The sequence below is a fragment of the Rhinatrema bivittatum genome, chromosome 1 (genome assembly GCF_901001135.1).
Source record: "Rhinatrema bivittatum chromosome 1, aRhiBiv1.1, whole genome shotgun sequence".
In the NCBI taxonomy this organism is placed as follows: Eukaryota; Metazoa; Chordata; class Amphibia; order Gymnophiona; family Rhinatrematidae; genus Rhinatrema; species Rhinatrema bivittatum.
Window position 1 is genome coordinate 813,046,817 of NC_042615.1, and position 25,381 is coordinate 813,072,197.

At 46.9% G+C, this 25,381-nt stretch overlaps 1 long non-coding RNA gene across 1 annotated transcript; it reads right to left on the bottom strand.

Moving 5' to 3' along the window:
• Nucleotides 1-1,883: 1,883 nt before the first annotated feature.
• LOC115082392 lies at nucleotides 1,884-25,180 on the bottom strand. The gene is made up of 4 exons (XR_003854159.1): nucleotides 25,072-25,180; nucleotides 21,737-21,849; nucleotides 14,246-14,528; nucleotides 1,884-2,557 (listed from the first exon to the last, which is right to left on the bottom strand). It is a non-coding gene; the product is annotated as an uncharacterized LOC115082392 (long non-coding RNA).
• Between the last annotated feature and the right edge of the window lie 201 nt (nucleotides 25,181-25,381).

Sequence of the window (25,381 nt, forward strand, 5' to 3'; positions counted from 1 at the left end):
AATTTTGCTGTGTTTCAGAATTCAAAGCAATCTATCAGCCAGCCTGCCGGCTGTCCTAAATAAATGTTAAAAAGAAAGATGAAAATATTGGATTTCAGTAATGAAGAAAGCCAAGACATCTATTCATGAAGCAAATACAGACTGATGCATTCTCTGTGCTAATTACATGCCACAGATAGTGGTTTTCCTCTGACCGCCTTCTTCAGGCAGTTCAATAAAATCAACATTTACTGATTTTTGACCTATAAATTCCTAGGACACTCATTTAAGATAACAAAATCAGATGTTTTTCTTGTTTCCTTGCATTTTTCACTGCTGTCTTCTTTTTTTTTTTTTTCATTCTCTTTGAGCTCAGTTTTCAACAGCCTGCATCAGTCGGCACGCATAAAATTACAGCGGGATTTTATGACCCGTGCAGAGGCTGTTGCGCTGGAGGTGGACCCTTGGCCTGGTGCAGGATTGGTACGGCCCTCTGGTCGGACCCAGAGAGCGCCTGCCGCCAGGAGGCGGAGCACAGGAGGGGACAGAGGCTAGCTGGAGCTTAGCCAATAGCAGTCCGGGGTTTCCACAGGTTGAGCCCTTGGGTACCCAGACTGCCTGGATTTAGGTGGGCCTCGGAGGGTCTCCTGGAGAGGTAGTGGAAAGGTGCACGGCTGATGGAAAGCAGGTGGGCTAGATCAGAGCAGAGGGTCCCAGAGACCACTGGAAGAGAACAGGAACTGATGGTCCCCCGGACAGGATAGGCAGCGCCTAGTGGTCTAGCTTGTAGAGGGCCATGGACAGCATCAGAGCAGGCAGACCCGGTGGTCACAGGAGGAGCGAAGCAAGTGTCCAAGTGAAGTGCAAGGGTCAAAGCCAGGGTATCCATCCAAGGGTGGTCAGCCAAAGCGAGGGTCAGTTCCAGGTATCAGTCCGAGCATGGTCAATGGAAAGCCTAGGTCAGTTCCAGGTATCAGTCCGAGCGTGGTCAATGGAAAGCCGAGGTCAGTTCCAGGTATCAGTCCAAGAAGGTACAACCTGGGAAGTGGAGTAGGAATCAGGAAGGACCACGGGAACAGAGACGCAGGACACTGGAACACAGGAACGCAGGAACACTGGAGCAAGGACAGGAACACAGGACAGCAAGTAGCTTCTCATGAATGAGACGACCTATTTGCCAAGGCAAGGAACTGGAGACTGATCCCTGCCTTTTATGCAGGGTTCAGGTGATGTCATCGTCGTGCGCCGCGGAGGAGTTTCCCGCGCTTGGCCCTTTAAAGGGCCGGGTGATCCGCACGCGCGTGCGTGCCTGGGGGCGGACCCAACACCGACGAGGACACTGAGCCCCGTTGTGAAGAGCAGCATGGAGTCGAAGGCCCCGAAGGACCTGGAGACGTCGTGGGATGCCGCGGACGCTGGGGGCTGGCTGCGGCTGTGAGGGAGGATGGACCAGGCCTCGTGGAGGGAAGCTCGAGGTGAGCAGGGCCGGCCATGGCACCAGCACGGCCGGGACGCACAGCAGAGGCAGCCACGCAGTTCCTAACCCAACGTGCTGTACCTGTCCAGAAAGTAACGTGCGGGCTTGGGCAGGTCTGGAGTGCAAGGAAACGCTTGCATCCCCCTGCCTATTTCACAAAAGTACGCGTAACTATGTTTTATGTATGGTAATTTTTGCATTTGCACAAAAAAATGTAAAAAGAAGACAGACAGATAAACACAATCAATACACACAAGGAAAAAGTCAAGAACATAAAAACCACACCTCTGTATTTTCTGACCCAGCTACCCTAAGGAGGCATCCGAGTGGCATAGAGGAAAATAACTCCCCCTCCCCTCCCCCAAAATGAAAAGAAAAAGAATATAATATAAACAAAAACACAAACTAAACACCCTCAGACACATGGAACCACCTCAAATATTTTAATACAGTGAAAACGAAATATATCATCAGTTCAACTGTCTATCAGAAACAAACTTCTCTAAAAGAAAACACATCTACTCCCCTGAAATTCAGAAATACATTACCTGGGAATTTAGGGAAAACAGGACCTAACTCTTGAAAAATAAGTTTTTTCCTGGTTTTCTGCTTTGCTTCAGCTAAATCTAGAAAAACACTCACTTCCTGTACAAAATATCAGCGAATCACGATTTCGAAAATACATTTTCAGAACTAAATGACGATCTACATCCGAGACAAAGACAAGCACTGAAGTCCCCCCTCCCTGCTGCTTCTTCCCGAGGTGAATCCAAAAGAGCTGAAACATCCAGTAAAAACGCCAAAGGTTCAACGGCCCCCATCCTTGCCAGCTAATGCTCTCTGAAAGGTGAGTTTTAAAAGCCCTCCATGTGCCAGAGCTGGGAAATATGCACTGAAGATGGGCTGGCGTGCGCTGCGCGGATTTTAAAAGGCGCACGAGTACGAGCGTAACTCCTGGTACGCGCATGCACAGTTTTTGGGAAAGAAGAAAGCGGTGGTCTGGGCAGGGCATGTGCCGTCCTGGACTTCTCGGTGAAATCCGCGCGGAAGTACATAAAGCTGCACAAGCAGGCGCCGGGATCCCCGACCGTGTTTTAAGTCCTGAAACAAAAAAAACGAAAGAGGTTAGGAGGGTTCTAAGGCTTGGGGGCTCACATGGTAAAAGGTAGCTGGGGGGGAGGTTTGGGACGTCCTATCCCTTACCTGGGCAAACTGAGAACGAACTGGGGAAACTGGTAATTTCGTCGGTGCGCATGTCTACTAAACCCCCCCCTCACTTATGCGGGAGAGGCGGCATTTTTGTGCGTGTGCATATAACATTGTACGCGCGTGCTGCCTATTTTATAAGAACATAAGAACGTGCCATACTGGGTCAGACCAAGGGTCCAGCAAGCCCAGCATCCTGTTTCCAACAGTGGCCAATCCGGGCCACAAGAACCTGGCAAGTACCCAAAAACTAAGTCTATTCCATGTTACCATTGCTAATGGCAGTGGCTATTCTCAAAGTGAACTTAATAGCAGGTAATGGACTTCTCCAAGAACTTATCCAATCCTTTTTTAAACACAGCTATACTAACTGCACTAACCACATCCTCTGACAACAAATTCCAGAGTTTAATTGTGCGTTGAGTAAAAAAGAACTTTCTCCGATTAGTTTTAAATGTGCCCCATGCTAACTTCATGGAGTGCCCCCTAGTCTTTCTATTATCCGAAAGAGTAAATAACCGATTCACATCTACCCGTTCTAGACCTCTCATGATTTTAAACTCCTCTATCATATCCCCCCTCAGTCGTCTCTTCTCCAAGCTGAAAAGTCCTAACCTCTTTATTTATTTATTTATTTAAGATTCTTAGATACCGACATTCCTGTATAAAATACAAATCACACCGGTTTACAGTACAACAGAACAGACGCAAGGGTGTGATACAAGGAACATTGAAACATTGAAACATTTGTACATTGAAATAAGGAATAATTACAACCAAAAGAACAAAAACAGAGATTCAATACAAGTCCGAAAGTGATGATGTGCCGAATACCTGTAGCGAATAGATATGGAAGAAAGCCGAGTGCATAATATAGGTTACTAGGTTGGGAAAGCTAGTGCTTAGGTCCGAAAATCTGAGGTGTACCTAAAGATAAACTGAAGGGGAGAGGCTCAGTATAGGGGCAGGCGAAGAAAGAGGGGTGGGGCAGAGAAGGTAGAATGAAGGAAAGAGGGCCCCAGATAATGCATGGGATGACAAGATGAGAGAGTGGCGTGCCTTTGTCTGGGGGACCCTTGTCAGGGTCCGTGTAGAGGCTTCAGAGAGTGCTTAAGTCTCCGTAAAAGCTTGACTGAAGAGCCAAGTTTTGAGGGGTTTTTTTTGAATGTCTGAGGGCAGAGTTCTTGACGTAGATCCGGGGGGAGCGTGTTCCATAGGGTGGGACCTGCTGTGGATAAGGCTCGCTTTCTTAAGGAGGTTTTAGCTGGGGGGGGGGTATAAAGTGAACCTTTGTAGGCTCTTCTGACAGGGTCTGTCTGAGGTGTGCGGACGAAGTTGGTTACTTAGCTTCAGGGGAGAGATGTCATGGATGTCTTTGTGGATCATCATGAGAACCTTGAAGGAAATCCTAAATTTGATGGGTAGCCAGTGAAGTGACTGAAGGATGGGAGTGATGAGGTCTCCTTTTTTTTGAGTTGGTGAGAATCCTGGCGGCGGCATTCTGAACCATCTGCAGTGGTTTGATTGTGATTGCAGGGAGACCGAGGAGGAGGGAGTTGCAATAATCGATTTTGGACAGGATAATGGATTGCAGCACCAGGCGGAAGTCTTGGAAGTGAAGAAGAAGTTTCAGTTTTTTAAGTACTTGCAGTTTGAAGAAGCTTTCTTTAGCGGTGTTTTGCACAAACATTTTGAGGTTAAATTGGTTATCAAGCCGAACTCCTAAATCTCTGACGGAGAGTGAGTGGTTAATGGAGGTTTTTGCGAATTGTGACGAGCTTGAGGAGTTGAAGAGTACGTTGTTTTCGTCCGGCGAAATGATGAGAATCTTTAGTCTTTCCTCATAGGGGCGTGTATGTTCTAATGTGGCCACATCCTTTGGCGTGAGCCGGCATATGCGCATACATGTGTGCCCACGTGCCAGTATTAAATTTACCGTCCCTAAGCCTGGGCAGACTTGATGGGGTCAGTTGGTCCTTTTCTGCCATCATTTACCGTGGTACTCTGCTTTGCGTTTTTCGGGGCCAGTGTTTCCCAGATATTGTGCATGCCAGTTTAAGGGAGAACCTTTGCCAATCTGGGGCTTTAATCTTGCAGGGAGCGGAAGATAATGGACACATAAGCATGCGATCATATAAAAGCCATTTTCCAGGAGATCACGTGACCTGATGAGTGGGTAGGCTACAGGCAGACCACGCTCCTGGCTCCCCCGCCGTGAATCTTTCCAAAACCGGCGCAAAAATCGCCAGATCCACACCGTGGTGGCCCCAGCAGAACCGGGGTCCCTCTCAGCCAACGATAGATTCATTTTTTTAGCGGCAGTGAGCCCAGAATGGTGGCGAAACCACAGCGCAGGGAAAAGACAACGGGCAGGCAGACCGAAGGAAAAATGGCCACCGGAACCCTGAGCCCCAGTGCGCCGGCAGAAAAATCGGACCTCGTGGGGGATGTCACACAGGCGGTTGTGATGGTGCTGGAACCCCGTTTCACCGATCTGGTTCAAAAAATCAGTGCAGATAATGAAACTCTACAAGAAATCAAAAATCATGTAGCAGACACAACAGCGCATTGCTGATGTGGAAGCAGACACTCAAAACCTATTGCAAAAGCAGGGAGTGCTGGTTATACAGGTGACTGCCCTAGAATGCAAGGTGGAGGATTTAGAGAACAGATCTAGGAGAAATAATTTGCGAATTGTGGGAATCCCAGAGACTGTTCCTGAGCGGGAATTGGCAAAAATCCTGAAAACCTGGCTACCGCAGGAGCTTGGCCTCACAGGGATCATAGGCAGCATGACAGTTGAAAGGGCACACAGACTGGGGTCAAAGAAATCGGATGCCACAAGACCTAGGGTAGTGCTGGCGAGATTCTTAAATTTTTGTCATAAAACTGCTATTCTCCAGGCTTTTCGGCGTAATATGAATCTGACTTACGAGAACAGCAAAATCATGACTTTTCAAGACTACTCGGTAGCGCTCTCAGAAAAAAAGGCAGGAATTCTCTCCTACTTGTGCGGACCTATTCAAAAGAAAAGTATTCTCATTTTTTCTCATTTACTATATCCTGTTCAGATTATTTATTTTCCAATGTACAGGGATCAAGTAACTGGAGGATCTAACCACTGTAGTACAGTTTGGCCTATCTACCTCAGTTACCATGTTTTGGCGGGGAAGCCAGAAAGGTAGTTCGGGTGATCTCCTATCTCCGTTTATGGAGATCGTATGTGTGATTATAAAGTTGGGTTTTTGGGTATTGGGAAGGGAAGGGGGGGGGGGGAATGGGGCAGCGCTGAAGTTTGTCTCTATAACTATCTTGTATGTATTAAGGGACATAGATGTACGCTCATTGTACGCCTACGAACACTATCAAGTGCCATGGCAGGCCCAGTGGTGACACCTCTAGGCTGGGAGGGGTGTGCCGTTTGGCTTTTCAGTTGTACTACCACTAGCACTTCTGTTATCCCCTTACCTCGGGATAATGGCTGATAGGTTAAGATGCATTTCTTGGAATGTCGCTGACCTTGATCGCCAGTCAAAAGGGCAAAAGTACTGCAATCCCTACGCAGGAGTAAAGCACAAACTGCTTTTCTACAAGAGATGCATTTAACAACAGTAGAAAGTCAAAAGCTAGCTCGGGACTGGGTGGGGACTGTTTTCCACTCCCTGGCACAGAACAGGAAAGCAGGAGTTGCAATATTACTTGGGAAGCAAACAGTTTTTGAAGATGCCCGTGTACTTTCTGACAATGAGGGCCGCTTTGTCTTAGTGGTGGGGAAACTCTTCGGGGTCGAAGTTACCCTTTGTAGTATCTATGCACCAAATTCATATCAACACTCTTTTTTTACAACCTTAGCACAAAATATAACATTGAACAGGAAAGGTTTAGCTATCATAGCTGGGGATTTTAATCAGGTGATGGATCCCAGTTTGGACCAATCTAACTCACATTCAACTGCGCAGATTTCTTTGTACAAAGGACTGCCCTATCTTTGTCACCACTTGCACTTAGTTGACCCCTGGAGGATTCTCCATCCTGAACAGAAAGTCTACACACACGTAGCCCGTGCTCATCAATCTATGTCACGAATAGATTATATTCTAGTCTCTCCCCAGTGTTTTGAGAAACTTGAAAAAGCAGAGATAGGCCCCGAGGAGTTCTCCGATCATGCTATGATATGGATGGATGCTCGTCTGGGGGGTCCACGGCAGGAACGGCCTAGGTGGCGCTTCCCAGCCCACCTTTCTGAGGATAGCAGCTTTAGAGCTTATCTTCAGGAAAAATGGGAAAACTATAAATCTCACAACTCCCGATATCAAGATAACCCAACCTTGTTTTGGGAAGCGGGTAAAGCCACGATGAGAGGGGAAATAATTGCATATGTCATCAGACAGCGGAAAATAGTTAATAAGCAACTTATAGATCTCGGGAAGGAAGTACATACGGCGAAACGTAAGTTGGTGACGTATCCCTCTAGTCAAACCAAACAGAAATATAGGGACCTATTGAACACTGTAAATTGCTACATACATCGTAGGGCCCAACACGACTTGCTCTGCTATTCACATAAGCTTTTTAGATTTGGAAATAAAATGGGCAAATTGCTGGCAAACCAGGACAGGCCCAACGTGGAACGGCTTTTATAGCAGCCCTTAAAGACATACAAGGGGTACGCCACACCCCAGGCTCCAAAATCTGCGAGATATTTAGAATGTTTTATGAGAAGCTTTATGCTGCAGAACCTCAGGCTCATGCCGCCACTGAGGAAAATAATTTTTTCAATTCCCTTATGTTGCCCACACTCACCGCTCAGCAGTTACAAGGATTAAATGCCCCAATTACAATGCAGGAAATCTGGGAAAATATCGGATCTAGTCAGTCACACAAAGCACCAGGACCAGATTGTTTCAATGCTGACTACTATAAGTTATTAAAATTTGATATTGGGCTTTATTTTGCAAAGGTCTCCCATCAAGGGTTTTCTAGGGATCCCACCACTGCTTATATCACAGTACTTCCAAAACCTGGCAAGGATGCACTCAATCCAGCATCCTATAGGCCCATCTCTCTGCTAAATTATGATGTCAAACTATTTGTAAGGATACTGGCCACGAGAATGAGTACAATATTGCCTCATCTGATATCAGATAACCAAGTTGGCTTCATGAAAGGCAGAAAGGCTAGCAAGCATCTCCTTAGTCTTTGGGTGGCCATGACCCATTGTAAGGTAAGAAATATCCTGGCCCTAGCAGTAGGATTCGATCTGGATTCAACAGCCACATCTCACGGACTTACATAGAGCACTTCGTGGTTTACTCTGGAGAAACAAGAAAGCACGCATTAGCCTGCCAGTGTTAATGCAACCCTTGGCTGCCGGAGGCCTGCAGTGCCCTAACATCCACCTCTATAATGTTGCTAACTTGCTTTGCCATGTGCGAGATTGGCTTGGCGCCACAAGCATCCTAACACCTACGTCTCTACTTCAAGATTGGTGCCAACCCCTTGCGCTGTGCAATCTCTTGGTAGCTCCGAGGGCGAGCTTCCCCAGCATATTCAAGACTTCCCTTACATCGCGGCTTGTCGCTTAACGTGGAAAAAGCTATGCACACAGCTGTGTATCTCGTGGCACACCTTGATTCTTGCTACAAAAAAAAGGACTACCGGCGTTCTCTCCCAGTTGGGAACATTCTGTTTTCAACCTATGGCAGGAGAATGGCTTAACCCACGTCCATCAATTGTTTGACTCCACTGGAAGCCACTTACAGTCTTTTACGGACTTACAAATAGCATATGCCCTGCCTTCAACTGGTTTTTTTGCTTACTTACAGATCCGTCACTTTTTACAAACGTGGGCTTGCCAACCCGCCATACTATCAAGCCAGTGCATACTGAAGGGGTTCTTTTCCCTATCACTGTCAAGTATGTCCTGTTCCAGTATGGTGAAAAAACTTCTCTCCTTGGAAACCTCGGACAGAATTCTCACCCTAGCGGAGCTGTGGACTCATGATCTCAACAGTCTTATATCTGCTGCTCAGCTCAAGCAATGTTTCACCGCTATAGCTAAATGCGTGGAAAATGTGCAATTGAGAGAAACCCAATATAAACTTTTGCATAGAGTTTATATTTCCCCTCTACAGGCGTCCAAATGGAAGTTGACGTCCTCCCCAAACTGCTTCAAATGCCCCTCGAACTGTGCAACTCTTCTACATAATTTCTGGGACTGCAATCCCATCCAACAATTTTGGATTAAAGTCCTGCGCTTCCTCGGTGGCCTTCTCAAGATGGATCTGCCTGTAGACCCGAAAGTATGCTTACTACACATTATGAAGGACAACGGTCCTGGACTATGTCAGCAAGTCCACCGTCTTTTTCTTAGTAAAGCCCTGCTATTGGCGAAACAGGCAATACTGACACAGTGGTTAAATAAGGAACCACCATCAGTAACGCATTGGCGGCTGAAGTTGCACCAATTAGTCGTTTATGAACACTTGTCGGCGAAATCTTCACCATCTCACAAACGATACAAACTGTGATTGGATGTGTGGAACCCGTACTTGCTCTCTCTTAATCCTCGAGCCCGCAGCAAAATTCTGGATCCGTCTACATGATTTCATACCATCCATATCCCCAAACGCAAGGAAGGACTTCCGGAAGTAGCAGGCTGAGTTTGGTGACCCTCAACACTAACGGCAAACAGGACTCGTTATCTATCTAGTCTGTTCATTTATTTATCTGATCTGTGGACTTACCTGGGTGTCTTACATTACTGTCATTAATATTTTTATACATTACTGTCATTGATTTTTTATATGTTACTGTACTATTGCAGAGCGTACTCAGATCTCAGATTTCGGATTATATTGGACAGCGCCTGGGGGGGGGGGGGGGGGAAGTTGGGAGGGAAAGGGGGGGTGATGTTTTATTGATTCCTACTTTATGGCCTTGTGAATGACTTTGTTGTTCATTTGTTTTATTTGAAAAATTGATAAATAAAAGTTAAAAAAACCCAAACAAACAAACATTTTCCATTTCTGAGTTTCTGTTTAACACTATAAGACACAAATGGCTGGCATAAAGCTAACCTGCAACGAGACAGTTTGTTTAGCGATAATGTCCTCACTGATAGGCATTGTATTTTACTTCACTGGTAGCCCATTAAAGTGGCAGTCTTTTACTTTTATTTCCAGTACTTGTTGCTGCCTCTTAACTATAAATATCTCAGGCATACACAGCGCTGAATAAAAGACATAAGTGAAACAAGGCTGCTACTAAAGTGAAGAATAACGTCCTTGTGCTTAGGCTGCTCCTCTATGTGTGTGTCTCGGTAATGAAAGGGGTTTTTGAAGCACAGTCAGACCTAGATGCAAGCGGATTTGGCTCCTTGTCGGGGTGGACTACGGGGTTAGAGGAATGGCTTCTCCCAGGCTCCAGTCCTAGAAGGGGGCCCGTGCAAGGCGGGTGCTGCCTGTTTTACCACCCGATGCGAATGATTACTTGTGTTGCCCTTTCCAGCAGTAGTGGTGGTCTCGGGGGCATAAAACAAGGAGCTCAGTGTTTGTGAGGCAGCTGTCCCGCCTCCTGCATGTGCTTCCTCCTTAAACAGGAAGCCCGACCCCCTGAGGAAGAGACGGAACCACTGAGGGACCTGCAAGCAACTGGATCACGGGTTCTGGGCTCCAAGGCAGCTGCTGTCTCTACTGGGAAAAGCCAGTGCTATATCAAGGGGGGGAGCCCCCCTGGGTGCAGGGCCATAGGGGGGGCGCTGATGGCCGACATGGAGGCCCATGCGGCTGCTGGTGGACCTCATCCCACCGGGGGCTGAGCAGGGAACTACTGCCGGATACACACAGCAGAAAGATCGGCAGGGCCGTGGCAGAGCTCCTCTCACCACGGCCCGAAGAAAAAGTGCTCATCACATAAATATGTATATTGATGAGGCTATTGCTTAGTCACGCGGGATACCGAAAGTAAAATGTCCTAGCGATATTAAGTCGGAGAAACCAAAATTGTAAAAAAAAAAAAACAAAAAAAAAAACCGAATACAAAAATGTATAAAAAAAATGTGCCAGCCAGTCAGGATAGGAAAATGGATGCTCAATTTTAACGGCACCCATTTTCCTAACCGATGGCTGTCAGCGGGTCTGGAAAACTGACACTCCTAAAATTGAGCGTCTGTTTCCTTAACCTGCTGACAGCCATCTTTCCTCAGCCAAGGAGGTGCCAGGGGCATGTAATCTTCCATAGTGCCACCTTTTAGCGCGTCCCCTCATTTAAATACAGGATTGTGCACCCAGGAAAGGTGGCTGAGCGGGCACTCAACACGGAGCACCCGTCCTCCCATGTTTCTTACTGAATCTGCATGACCGTTACCTCTTGCACCAAATCCTGTGTTCCACTAAGGACCGGGTCTAAAATAAGTTTCCCCTCTTGTTGGTTCTTATCCCAGCTGCTCCATGAAGCAGTCATTTATTTCATCTGGGAACTTTACTGCTCTAGCATGTCCTGATGTAACATTCACCCAGTCAATACTCAGGTAATTGAAATCACCCATTATTACTGTGCTGGTGATTTTGTTAGCTTCCCTAATTTCTTTTAGCATTTCATTATCTGTTTGTTCATTTTGGTTAGGTGGACGGTAATACAGCCACATTGCTATTTTATTCTCCTTTTCACCTGGGATTCAACACTGCTTTTTGTTCCCTGCAGAACCTTTATCCCGTTTGACTCAATGCCCTCTTTAACATATAGTGCCCACCCCCTCCACCAATTTGATCCACCCTATCATTTCAATATAATTTGTACCCTGGTATCACACCTTCCACCAGGTCTCTGAGACACCAATTATATCTACCTCTTCATCCAGTGCTATTCACTCTAACTCTCCCATCTTCTTGTTTAGACTTAAGAACATAAGAACATAAGAACATAAGAAAATGCCATACTGGGTCAGACCAAGGGTCCATCAAGCCCAGCATCCTGTTTCCAACAGTGGCCAATCCAGGCCATAAGAACCTGGCAAGTACCCAAAAACTAAGTCTATTCCATGTAACCATTGCTAATGGCAGTGGCTATTCTCTAAGTGAACTTAATAGCAGGTAATGGACTTCTCCTCCAAGAACTTATCCAATCCTTTTTTAAACACAGCTATACTAACTGCACGAACCACATTCTCTGGCAACAAATTCCAGAGTTTAATTGTGCGTTGAGTAAAAAAGAACTTTCTCCGATTAGTTTTAAATGTGCCCCATGCTAACTTCATGGAATGTCCCCTAGTCTTTCTATTATCCGAAAGAGTAAATAACCGATTCACATCTACCCGTTCTAGACCTCTCATGATTTTAAACACCTCTATCATATCCCCCCTCAGTCGTCTCTTCTCCAAGCTGAAAAGTCCTAACCTCTTTAGTCTTTCCTCATAGGGGAGTTGTTCCATTCCCCTTATCATTTTGGTAGCCCTTCTCTGTACCTTCTCCATCGCAATTATATCTTTTTTGAGATGCGGCGACCAGAATTGTACACAGTATTCAAGGTGCGGTCTCACCATGGAGCGATACAGAGGCATTATGACATTTTCCGTTTTATTCACCATTCCCTTCCTAATAATTCCCAACATTCTGTTTGCTTTTTTGACTGCCGCAGCACACTGAACTGACGATTTCAATGTGTTATCCACTATGACACCTTTCTTGGGTTGTAGCACCTAATATGGAACCCAACATCGTGTAATTATAGCATGGGTTATTTTTCCCTATATGCATCACCTTGCACTTATCCACATTAAATTTCATCTGCCATTTGGATGCCCAATTTTCCAGTCTCACAAGGTCTTCCTGCAATTTATCACAATCTGCTTGTGATTTAACTACTCTGAACAATTTTGTGTCATCTGCAAATTTGATTATCTCACTTCTATCATTTGTACACAGACATTTCAAAGTATGTTTCTTGTTTGCATTAACAACCTGCTCATCGGTTGACGGGGTAATTTGGAATCTTTCTGCTCTTTACTTAAAGGCACCTGGTCCCCTTTGGCATTTATTGCAACCTCTGTACTGGGATGCCCTCTTTTCCCTGTTCTCTTAGTATCCTTCAAAGATACATCGTTCTGAGCCATGCATTTCTGAGCAACTATCGGCTTTCCCACATTATCTAGTTTAAAAGCTGCGCTAGCTCCTATTTAAAGGTTAGTGCCAGCAGACTGCTTCCACTCTGGTTAAGGTGGAGCCCATCCTTCTGGAAAAAGCCGCCCCCCTTCCCCATGATGATGCTCAGTTTCTAACAAACCTAGAACCCTCTTCCCTGCACCATTGTCTCATCCATGCATTGAGACTCTGGAGTGAGGCCTGCCTCTGGGTTCCTGAATGTGGAACGGGGAGCATTTCTGAGAATGCTATCCTGGAGGCTCTGAATTTCAACATTCTAGTCCTAAATTTGGCTTCCAGAACCTCTTTTCTATGTCATTGGTTCCCGCATGTACCAAGAAAGCTGACTCCTCCCCAACACTTTCTAAAATCTTATCTATGTGATGAGTGAGGTCCACCACCTTCACACGAGGCAGGCAAATTACCAAGTGATCCTCACGTCCATCAGCTACCCAGCTGTCAACCATCTTAATAGTCGAATCACCAACTGCAATGACCGTCCTAACCCTTCCCTCCTGGGCACGTGCCCCTGGAGACCTATCCTCGGTGTGAGAGGATACTACATCACCTTGAGGGCAGGTCCTAGCTTCAGGATTGCTTCCTGCCTCATCAAGCTGATGCTCTCCTTCCAGGTGATCTTCCTCCTCCAAGGCAGCACAGGAGGTGGGACTTCTCTACTATATCCTTGAAGGTCTCCTCTCTGTACCTCTCTGCCTCCCTTATAGCTCCTCCGGGTCTGCCACTCTACCCTCCAGAGATTGGACTCATTTTCCAGTCATAAGGCCTGGCCCTTCCAGATTGCTCTCGCTCCCCCACAGGCTCAATAACTCTCCCCATCTCTCTCTCCCTTATAGCTTGAACCCCTTCCCCATGCTTGATCTGGAAGGGCCAGGCCTTATAACTGGAAAATTCTGCACAAAAATAAAAAAGCTTATATTGTATTATTTTAACTGAACACAAGATTTCTGCAGAATTTTAAAATATTGTGCACAGAATCTCTTATTTATTTTTTTTTTGTACCCAACTTTATGTGCCTCACCAGGTTCAAATCCCCAACTTGTTCTCCTTCTCCCCACCCTCCAGGAAGACCTCCAGCTCATTCCCTCTGGCACCCCCCTACCTTCTCTCTTGGTTCCCAAAAGGGTTGAACCCTTCCCCAGCTCTCTCTCTCTCTCTCTCTCTGTTCCTCCCCTACCACCACCGCCAATTTTTCTTCCCTCACTCCAGCAAGTCCCCATAACTTTCCCTCTGTCTGCCTCAGGCTTGACTCCTGGGCAAGAGCAGGGAGAAGACAGACGGAAAGAAAGCTTTTTCCTCCCTCAGTTCTTTCCCCCTCACCAACAAGACCTCTTCGTTTTATCTCTGTCTCCCCCCCTGCTTTAGCAAGATCCCCTAAGCTTTCTCTCTGTCACCGCCTCTAGCAAGATCCCCGGCTCTTTCCTACCTTTCCCCAAGCTCGCTGCCTACGTCTCTCGTTCAGGCTCCACCAGACCACCACTGCTTTCTTCTGCGTTTGGGTCACGCAGGCCGGACCCGACGCTGCAGGCTCCTCTCTTCAGGCTCGCCTGGGCTAACGTCGGTGGCTCCCCCCAACTCTCTTCTGATCCGTGCAGGCCGGCCCGCTGCTGCTTCCATTCTCGCTTCCGGGTGACTCCGAAGCTATCCCTTCCTGCCTTCAGGCCTGCACAGGCCTCCACTATTGCTGCTGCTGCTTCCTGCGCCTAATTCTGTGGGATAAATGTAAGAATTCTGTTCAGGAAGGAAATCTGCACAACTGCACAATGCTGAATCCCCTGCCCCCCCCCCCCCCCCGAGCATCGGTATAAGTGTCCAGCACAGTCCTCCCTGAATTATCTGACAAACCAGCAGGCCGCTGCAGAAAGGTGCATTCAGGCCAGCACACGGCAATGCCTGCACCTGAATGCTCATTTTGTGACTATAAACCTTACAGTCAATGCAGGAAAATGGGGCATTCAAAAATGGGAGGGCTGCTTAGCGCCCTCTCATGGAAATCCCATGCAAATAAGGGCAATAAGCAGTGCTCCCCGATGCAGAGAGGTGCGCTGGCCTAAGGATGTCTTCCTTAGCGCTGGAAACTTAACTTCTAGCGCTACTTAAAACCCTCTAAAAATGGACAGAAAGAAAAAAATAACTCTGGACTTATCAGGCTTTCTGCAGTAACTTACAGGCAGATACAGTACAGTGCGCTCCGGCAGAGCGCACTGTTAACCCGCGTTTGGATGCGCGTTTTCCCTTACCCCTTATTCAGTAAGGGGTAATAGCGCGACGAAAATGCACGTCCAACCCCCCCGAACCTAATTGCGCCCGCAACATGCAAATGCATGTTGATGACCCTATTGGTTATTCCCACGCAATTCAGAAAGTAAAATGTGCAGCCAAGCCGCACATTTTACTTTCAGAAATTAGCGCCGACCCAAAGGTAGGCGCTAATTTCTGCCGGCACCGGGAAAGTGCACAGAAAAGCAGTAAAAACTGCTTTTCTGTGCACCCTCCGCCTTAATATCATGGCGATATTAAGTCTGAGGCCCCGAAAGTTAAAAATAATAATAAATAAATAAATAAAAAATCAGTCCGTGGCTTGAAAACCGGACGCTCAATTTTGCCGGCGTCCGGTTTCCGAACCCGTGGCTGTCAGCGGGCTCGAGAACCGACGCCGGCAAAATTGAGCGGCGGCTGTCAAACCCGCTGACGGCCGCCGCTCCGGGCCAAAAAGAGGCGCTAGGGACACTAGCGTCCCTAGCGCCTCTTTTTACCGCGGGCCCTCATTTGCCTGCGGGCCGATACTAAATTGCGTGCACAGGAGAGTGGCCTGTGCGCGTGCCTGGGCGTTCGCCCGCTCTCCCGCGACTTTTACTGTATCGGCCCGTTAGCCGGATAAGTAGAAACCTATCCTGCTAAGTGCAGCAGCTAAGGACTGTCAGGGAAGCATTTTGCAGGTTCGGAGCTGGCTCCCCATGCCCGTCGGTCAGGGAAGTGAAATGAAACCTGCACTTTATTTACAGGACAGCATCATCTCTTCCGTCGGGCGCAGCCTGGGATGCGGTGCTTGGTCCTCAGGGGCAGCAGGGGATCTCCCAGCACAGCGCAGAACCCACTGGCAACGCTGTGCTGCTGCTTTTCCTTTCTCTCCCTCCGAGTCCCTCGTTTCCTCTCTTTTTTTTTTTTTTAGCTTCCCTGAAATCACGGAGTCACTTCACAGTTCCCTGCTGTTGGCGTTGGTGTCTCTAAAAGCCACTTATTACAGTCCCTTGCCCTCGTGGCGGGTAGCGAGTCAGTCATTACGCGCTGACAGACCGTCCCCAGATTTGCAGAAGCTGAGATGTTTTTATTACGCAGGGATAATTCCTAGTCAGCTGTGCTGCAATATTCAAAACACTGTGAAGGACGTTACGTCTTCCGGGACGGGTCACTCGCTGGCAATTCACCTAGAATCGATTTGACATGTACAGGAGGGTTGCCAGACCAGTGGGTGTCACACAGTGGTGAGAGCAGTGGGCTGAGAGCGAGGGAAGCCAGCAGGCGAATCCCAGAGCTTGGGCACGTCGCTATACCCTCCGTTCGCTCAGGTACAAATTTAGATTACAAACCCTCTGGGGAGAGGGAAATACTTACAGCACCTGAATGCGGTGTGGGATAGAAACAAATACGTGGCAAGCTGACTCAGTTCTGGTTTGCAGCGCAGCTGGGCATTCAATTTCTATTCCGCTTTTCAGGCAGTTCAAAGCGGATTACATTCAGGTACAGTAGATATTTCCCTATCCCCAGAGGCAGGGCCAGTGCAAGGGTATTAGGTGCCCTAGGCGAACCTTGTGCCTGTCCCCCTCCTCCCCCCAGGGTCCAGGCCCCAGTTCTGACCCCGACCTCATTCACTCAGACAGGTCCCCTCTCTTATTTACACTTAGGTTCCTTGTCTCGTTCACACACGCACCCTTACACAGGCTCCCTCTCTCTCTCTCTCTCACTAACTCCATTGCTCTCTTGTACACACATAGGGGTAGATTTTATAAAAGTACGCCCGCGCGTACTTTTGATCGCGCACCAAGCGTAAACAAAAGCACGCCGGATTTTAATAGATACGCACGTAGCCGCGCGTATCTTTTAAAATCCGGGGTTGGCGTGCGCAAGGTTGCGCAAAATCGGCAGCCTGTGCGTGCTGAGCCGCACAGCCTGCCTCCGTTCCCTCCGAGGCCGCTCCAAAATTGGAGCGGCCTCGGAGGGAACTTTCCTTCCACCCCCCCGCCCCCAACTAATCCACCCCCTACCTTTATCGCGAAAGTTAAGCCTGCCCGAGGCAGGCATAACTTGCGCACGCCGGGCTGGCTGCCGGCACGCCATGGTCCGGTCGCTGATCCGGAGGCCACGGCCACGCCCCAGGAACGCCCCGATGACACGCCAACTGTGACACACCCCCGACACGCCCCCGATGATGCGCCATCCGCGACACGCCCCCCCCAGGAAAGCCCCGGGCTTTGCGCGCGTCGGCAGCCTATGCAACATAGGCTCAGCGCGCTCAGGGGGAGCTTGGGGCAGGTTTTCGGGGGTACGCGTTTATCTTACACGAAGGCACCATTGTGGCCCGCCAAGACTCTTCTCTCAGCCGTAAGCAGGATGGGTGCTGCTCGCGGCCACCGAGTGTCGGCATTTCTCGGCCGAGAGCAGGATGGGTGCTGCTTGCGACCCACCAGGTCTCTGCTCCTCTCAGCCATGAGTGGAATGGGCTCCACTCAACTGCCATATTATTGCGCGATATGACAAAAATTTGCATGCACTGGGCATAAAATGTCCTAATGCATGCAGAGCAGCTTATGCTTAGACAAATCAATGTAAATAAAATAACGCAGCTGACATAGAAAAAAGTCAGCCCCATTATTTTATTGCATTTGATAGAGCTGTAGATATTTTCCAAAGGGAGCATTGGGAAGCTACTGCGAGTCCCCGATGGTCTCTTGGGAAAATTAAAGGGCCCGATGCCCAAAATATCAGCTCCTTCTCAAAGAAGAAATCACCCCAGGGCTTAATGGCGATCCCTGCCCGACCCTCTTCCCTACTGCCTTCTGCGGTGGCACTGGCCCCATAAAATGAAAAATAAAAATTTATGTCAACCACACAGCGAAAACCTGCTCTATTCCCCCACCCCTCACCCTTATTAAATCAAAGTTGCCCCTTTGGATATATCCACTCCCCAAATCCCCATGCCTTCGCCCCATCCAAATAAATCCATATCCTTGGTGTCTAGGGCAACCCCTCACCCAACCCCGGTGGTATGTGTGGGGGGACAGGTGACCCCCTCCCCCACCTCCTAACTCCCCTGTACTGTAATCTTCAATACTCAGTGCAGAGCCTGGGGCGCCCTCTAGCCCTGGGCCCAGTCAGCGCCATTTTTCAAAATGGTGCCAACCAGGCCTTGCCCTTATCAAATACTTGAAAGGTTTTAATGATCCAAAGACAACGACAAACCTTTTCTTTCGGAAAAAAATCAGCAGAACCAGGGGTCACGATTTGAAGCTTCAGGTAGGAAGACTCAGAACCAATGTCAGGAAGTATTTCTTCACGGAGAGGGTGGTGGATGCCTGGAATGCCCTTCCGGAGGAAGTGGTGAAGACCAGAACTGTGAAGGACTTCAAAGGGGGCGTGGGATAAACACTGTGGATCCATAAAGTCTAGAGGACGTGAATGAATGTGGAAAAAAAGATTTGCATTCACAAAAAAGCGGGGAGTAGCTTGCTTTTTAACGGCAGTTACTACCCCAAACCAAATAAGCCTGATACTTCACTTTCAATGCATATCCAGCATAGCTCTCTGCTTCTACAGCAAGGGAGAAAGACTGATACTTCATGCATATCCAGCATCGCTCTCTGCTTCAACGGCAGGGGAGAAAGACTGATACTTCACGCATATCCAGCATAGCTCTCTGCTTCAATGGCAGGGGAGAAAGACTGATACTTCATGCATATCCAGCACAGCTCTCTGCTTCAACAGCAAGGGAGAAAGACTGATACTTCACGCATATCCAACACAGCTCTCTGCTTCAATGGCAGGGGAGATAGACTGATACTTCATGCATATCCAGCATAGCTGTCTGCTTCAACAGCAGGGGAGAAAGACTGATACTTCATGCATATCCAGCATAGCTCTCTGCTTCAATGGCAGGGGAGAAAGACTGATACTTCATGCATATCCAGCATAGCTCTCTGCTTCAACAGCAGGGGAGAAAGACTGATACTTCATGCATATCCAGCATAGCTCTCTGCTTCAACGGCAGGGGAGAAAGACTGATACTTCTCACATATCCAGCATAGCTGTCTGCTTCAATGGCAGGGGAGAAAGACTGATACTTCACGCATATCCAGCATAGCTCTCTGCTTAAACAGCAGGGGAGAAAGACTGATACTTCACGCATATCCTGCATAGCTCTCTGCTTCAACGGCAGGGGAAAAAGTCTGATACTTCATGCATATCCAGCATAGCTGTCTGCTTCAACGGCAGGGGGAAAAGTCTGATACTTCATGCATATCCAGCATAGCTGTCTGCTTCAATGGCAAGGGAGAAAGTCTGATACTTCACGCATATCCAGCATAGCAATCTGCTTCAACGGCAGGGGAGAAAGTCTGATACTTCACGCACATCCAGCATAGCTCTCTGCTGCAATGGCAGGGGAGAAAGTCTGATACTTCACGCATATCCAGCTTAGCTCTCTGCTTCAACGGCAGGGGCTGATGAAGAAAAGTGGATCTATATACAGACAACCAACAAGGACTGAATTATATAGTCTGGGTAAGCAAATAAGCATGGGTGTAGCTTGCTTATTGCGGCGGTTACTACCCCTAACTAATTAAGCTAGATATTTCACTTAGATGCAGCTCCAACACTGCTCTCTACATTAATGGTGGGGGTGGAAGGGAAATAGAACCAAAAGGTTACTAAGAGCCAAGAGTAACAGATAAGTATGAGAAAAAAACAAAAAAAAAAGTGCGAAACTTGCTGGGCAGACTGGATAGGCCGTTTGGTCTTCTTCTGCCATCATTTCTATGTTTCTATAGGGGCAAGGTCTGGTCAGAAGAGAGGGAGAACGGGGTCACCATTGGTCCCTGGGTGATTTCTTCTTCTTTGAGAGAGGGCTGCTGAGTTTTCTGGCCTTGAGCCCTTTAAGCAATGGCAGCCCCAGCCGAGGTGGGCCGCCATCGCGCAGGATACAAAAGTACCACATTGTGATAGTTTGTCAAGGAAGGCCCCCCACCCCCTGTAATATTTGTCCCCTCCCATAATAAACTATCACGGCTTATAATTCTCCCTGTAAGTTTGTAGCAGAGGCAACAGAGGATGAAGTGGCTTGCTCAAGGTTACAAGGAGCAGCAGTGGGATTTGTATCCTGGCTTTCCTAATTCTTAGCCTGCTGCTCTAAGAGCTAAGTTACTGCTTCATGCCTAAGACGAGCCGGTCTGCAAGTCTGATCACGCCAAGTGGCAAAAAATGCCAGGACTGTCTCAGCTTATCCCATGTGACTTGAAGCTCTTCTGCTAACCATGGCTTCCACGATATCGTTCAAGAAAATGGGCAAGCAAGTGGCTTCTGGGCTGAAACCCTGCCCTGCTCTACAGTGGTGGGAAATCCACATTTAGAGGAGCAGGATTTGTATTGTAAAGTGGTAGAAATGAAGGTCAAACAAACAAGTTAAAGGTGATCCCTTTTTCTTTAGCTCCAGACAATAATATACAGGCTCTCTGAATCAGGACAGGAGGTATATCTGTTCTGCAATGGCTGGGACTCCCTCCCTTCTCCTCTACTCGCCAGGGCTCTGAATCCTGTATCCACAACAGGAGCAACGGCGTCAAAGAGACCCCCACTTCCACCAAGGATGAAACCAGCGGCCTTCTCCCCGTAAGAGAACTACATGAGCTTACCACACTCTACGCCTGCCATGGGTGGTACCTATGGGTTTTAGCCGTTAACTTTGTAGTCATTACTAAGAGAACCAGACGTGGCCCGAAAGCTAGAGCCCGAATCATCTCTGACCATAAGCAATATAAAAGAAACAATCGCAGGCCTCAACTTCTTACGCCACCGTATCCAGGTTCTTCAGCCCTACCTTCTGCTCTAACCTTAAGAGCTTTCGTTTCAGATTCCTAACTCTCCATTATCTTTCCGCTCCTCTCTTCCCCTCTATTCTCTCATCATTCAGCTCCTTCCGTGAGTACCAGCTGACCCTCTGCGTGCACCTGCCGACTTTACAAACTTCCCTGCCACGTCCTCTTTCTAAACGTCTTCCTCTTTGCATCTGGAGATCTCTCCCTAATGCCGTTTATCCCTACTGATTCCTCACCCCACAAGCCTGCTTCGTCTGTCTTTGGAAGACATCTTCCATCCAGCATGCCTTTCTCTCTCCATAATCATTTTAGCTTGGGTCTAACTTGCTGTATCCATTTCTCAACCCATGATTCTGCTCCTATTGTGATTTTTATTTTTTTTTGTACTTTGGTTGCCTTATTTTTTCCCCTGTATTTCATGATAGTGTTGGGCTCTCCTGCTGCTGCTTTTACCAACAGAAACGTCTTCCATGCGTTTGACTTTCCAGCTTTGAAATCAGTGCTGTATGTTTATTCTCTGTCTCTTTCTCACCCCCTCCATGTTGCCAACATCTTCAGGGCACGTGGCCCTACTTGACCTCGATGTCTAGCTCTCCCACGTTCCCTGCTAGGACATTCCCTCTTTCATTCTGAGTGAATTTAGCTGCCCCACAGATGGTCCCAGGAACCCCTCAGACTTTCATCAGCTTGTACTTTCCTCCTTCTTTACTTCCAGTATTGTACGTTATCCTCCACCCACCCTTGACCTTATTTTTACTAAGCACTGCTCAGTCTCTCTCGCTCTCTCTTTTTCACTTTTTCTGCCGCTTTTCCCTTTGATCACCACTTACTATTTTTTTCATCTTTCAGACTCTCCTTGTCTGATTCTCTCCTCTTCTGTTTAGAACGTTAGATCTTCAAGCCATCAGTCTTCAAGTCATCTGATAGCAGAGGGTTAGCAGATCTGTAAGTAAGACAAGCAGAATCTGTAAAGCACAGGGAACACCTTTAATAGTGCACACAAAAAGAAAGGAGATAAAACAACTTCCTGCTAATTGTACAGAGTGCAGAGGAAAAAGGCTCTTTAAAAAAAACAAACTTTAAGCAACATAAGGCTGACAAACACACAGTTTCTATACAACACTAGCACACAGCTGAGAACAGTTGTAATAACATACTGGATTCAAAATACAAGTCTCACACCCCCACTCAACAACTGCTTCTCAGATAAGTCCAAACTTAGATCTGACTCTCTCAAACTTTGGCCTTGAAATTGCCTTAGTCAAAATATCTGCTAGCATATTTTCAGACTCGCAATATTCAAACACAATCACATCTTGTTCCACTAAATCTCAAAGATAATGATGTTTGACATTGACATACTTGGTTCTGGCATTTATTTTCTCATTATTTGCAAGCTTTATACATCCTTGATTGTCCTCAAATAAGAATGTTGACTGAGCAACTGACTCTAATATCTTGTAGTAGCTGACGCAGCCAAAAGCTTCTTGACTAGCTCAGGCCGCTGCGATGTATTCTGCTTCTGTTGATGATAGTGCAACTGACAGTTGCTTTTCACTAGACCAAGAAATTAGACTGTCGCCAAGTTTAAACAAGTAGCCACTTGTTGATTTACAATCACTGGAATCACCAGTGCAATCAGAGACGACATATCCTTTGAGCTCAAAATCATCTTTCGCAGACGTTCTTAGAGTTAAGTCTTGAGTGTGCTTAAGATTCTGCACAACTCTTTTAAATAAATAAGTAAATAAATAAATGGCCTCTCCAATATCTGGTTGAGCAGTGGTTGCCACATACAAAAGTGCCCCCACTGCTTATCTATCCTGATCATTACTTGGGTGTTGCATTCATGGACCCTTAGGCTCAGGCAGGGTTGATGTAACTTGCAGATAAGAGAGCTTACAGAGTTACCCCCAGGAAAACATACTATCAGATGTAAATGGGTTTTCTAAATCAAGTGTGACTCTAAAAGTAAAGTCCATGGGTAAAAGGCAAGATTATTGGCAAAGGGTTTTTCTCAGAAATATGGGGAAGATTAAACTTTTGCACCAGTGGTTAAGCAAAGTACTTTCAGAAGTGTCATTGCTATAGTCCCTTTGAGAAATATGGAAGTGAGACATTATGACATTAAAACTGCTTTTCTCAATGGAGATACTGAAAAAGAGATGTACATGGTACAACCTGAAGGTTACATTAAAAAGGAAAAAGAACATTTTGTCTGCAAACTACAAAAATCTCTCTATGGTCTTAAGCAATTGGCTAGAGCATAGAACTGCAAATTAAATAAATTTTTGCTAGAACAAACATTCATGCAAAGCAAAGCTGATCCATGCCTATGCTCTAAGTCTGAGGATGGGAAAATGGATGTATCTATTGCTATATGTAGATGACTTGATTATTGCCCATGAAGAAAGCTCAAAAATGTCAAAGCTAAATGAAGTTCTTAACCTGCACTTCTAAATCAGTCTGGTAAAATCAGTGCAATTCTCGACCAATTTGGGAAGTCAGAAGCTAAGGGTGTAGCAACGCCGATGGCTGCATCTTATCTGAACTTGGAAAGAGAGGATGATCTCTTCCCCAGACTGGATTCAAAATAGAGGCCTAATATCATCACTCTTTTTTGTCTTTTCCCCGTCTTCTTTCACTGCTGCTGACCCCTTGTCTCAGTTAATGCAGCACAGAACACTGCTCTGTCAGTCACTCAGTCACTATGACCCATCCAACCTTCTTGTCCTGTCAACCCTCAGTCATGATGAGCGCTTGCCAAATCCACTTTCTTTGTTCCTGTACTTGTGCAGAGAAGCTCTGGAAGAGGTCCCACTCTGTCTGTTTTCCCTGCTGATTTCTTCTCAGCCGCTCTACCTCCTGTTCCTTTTCTTCCCTAATACTCCCCAGTGCCTTCAACCAAAGCTGCTTCTTTTCCACATCTGACCTATGACCTTCCCAGTCTTTCAGTCCTTGCCCGCTGCCTCTTGCTCCTTTCTCTTCTCACGTCCTTGTTGACATTACAGAAGTATGACTAAAACGGTCAGACAAGAATTCTCCTCAGTGCTCCTCTCTTTCTTACTTTCCATCTCCATCCTTGATAATTTCTCTCTCAACTCCCAGGTCGAAGCCCCTCTCTCAACCTCCATCCCCACAGCCTACCTTCTCACCTTCTTGACCTGGCCCCTTCTACAGTCCATACTTTTGTAAGCTCTTTAACCCCCACCCACCTGCTCCCAGATTTAAAAAATGCCCAGACTTATTCTCAAAGAATCTGCACATGATTCCTTTAGACCTTCTAACACCTGATTCATTTCCATCCAAGATCCCTGAATATCTGCTCAACATCCACAACTTCTCTCCTTATTCCCCACTTTACCTCCTTTGGCTAGGTTTGTGTATCTTTTCTTGGAGTAAACCTCTCTGAGATGAAGGCACATGTAGAGCAACCTTGCTATTCCTCTAACTAAAGGCACGCAACCTCTGGTAGGGGTTCGTAAAATAAAAGTCCTGGAACCAAAAGCATCTGTTATGTGGGTTCAAAGGTGGTCGAGAAGCTTGTTAAATGAACCAGACTCAGAGGGAATGAAGGTCACATAAGAAACTTGCTGGGCAGACTGGATGGACCAGCTGGTCTTTTTCTGCTATCATTACTCTGTTACTATATTGGACAGGAAAACAGTAAACATAAACCTGATTTCCCCTCTGTAACTGTTACCTGCCTCCACCCTCACTCCATGTAAAATCTGGCCATATTCTTCAGTCCCTTCTTGTCAGACTTGGGATCTAATGATCCTCTTGACTCCAACTTAAAAGCAATTTACTTACTCTCCTGGGGGATCAGCAGTTACATACACGAATTAATGAGTAACAGGCTTCTGCAAAACAGCACAGTAGCCATGGTAATAAAACAAACTAATAAGTTGCTAAGAATAATTTGGAACCCACCCAAAGGACATGGACTATATTTTCTTACAGAGTGATGGAAGCATGTGAGAAAAAAAATATATACTGTCATCATGTATACGCTGATGTATTTTCAGAATGGGGTTACAAATGGGCTAAAAAAAAGTGTGATAGCAGATTGTGATGCAAAACCCCACCTGTAGTTCTGAGTTTTTCCCATGGGTGGGATTCATTTTGTAGAACTTGACTACAAAAACCCTGGTATCCCTCTTACCTTGTTCTTTGTGCCTATCACAGGGGAACAGCTGGGACACTAAAGATTTAATGCTCCTGAGACCCCCCTGCAGACCTTCACAACATGACTGCCAATGATTTAATATTTGTGGGACTCCTGCAGACTACAAACAATATGGCTGTTTCAGCTGTCACTGCATCATGTGACTGCACTATGCTTCAGAACACATGACTCTACCAGCCAATGAGGGAGGAGGAGGATTCTTGAAGTCAGCCCAGGCTTTTGGGAGAACAGTTAGAGACAGGGTAAACAGCAAATGTGCAAACTCTGGCGCAGCTCAAACAGGTCG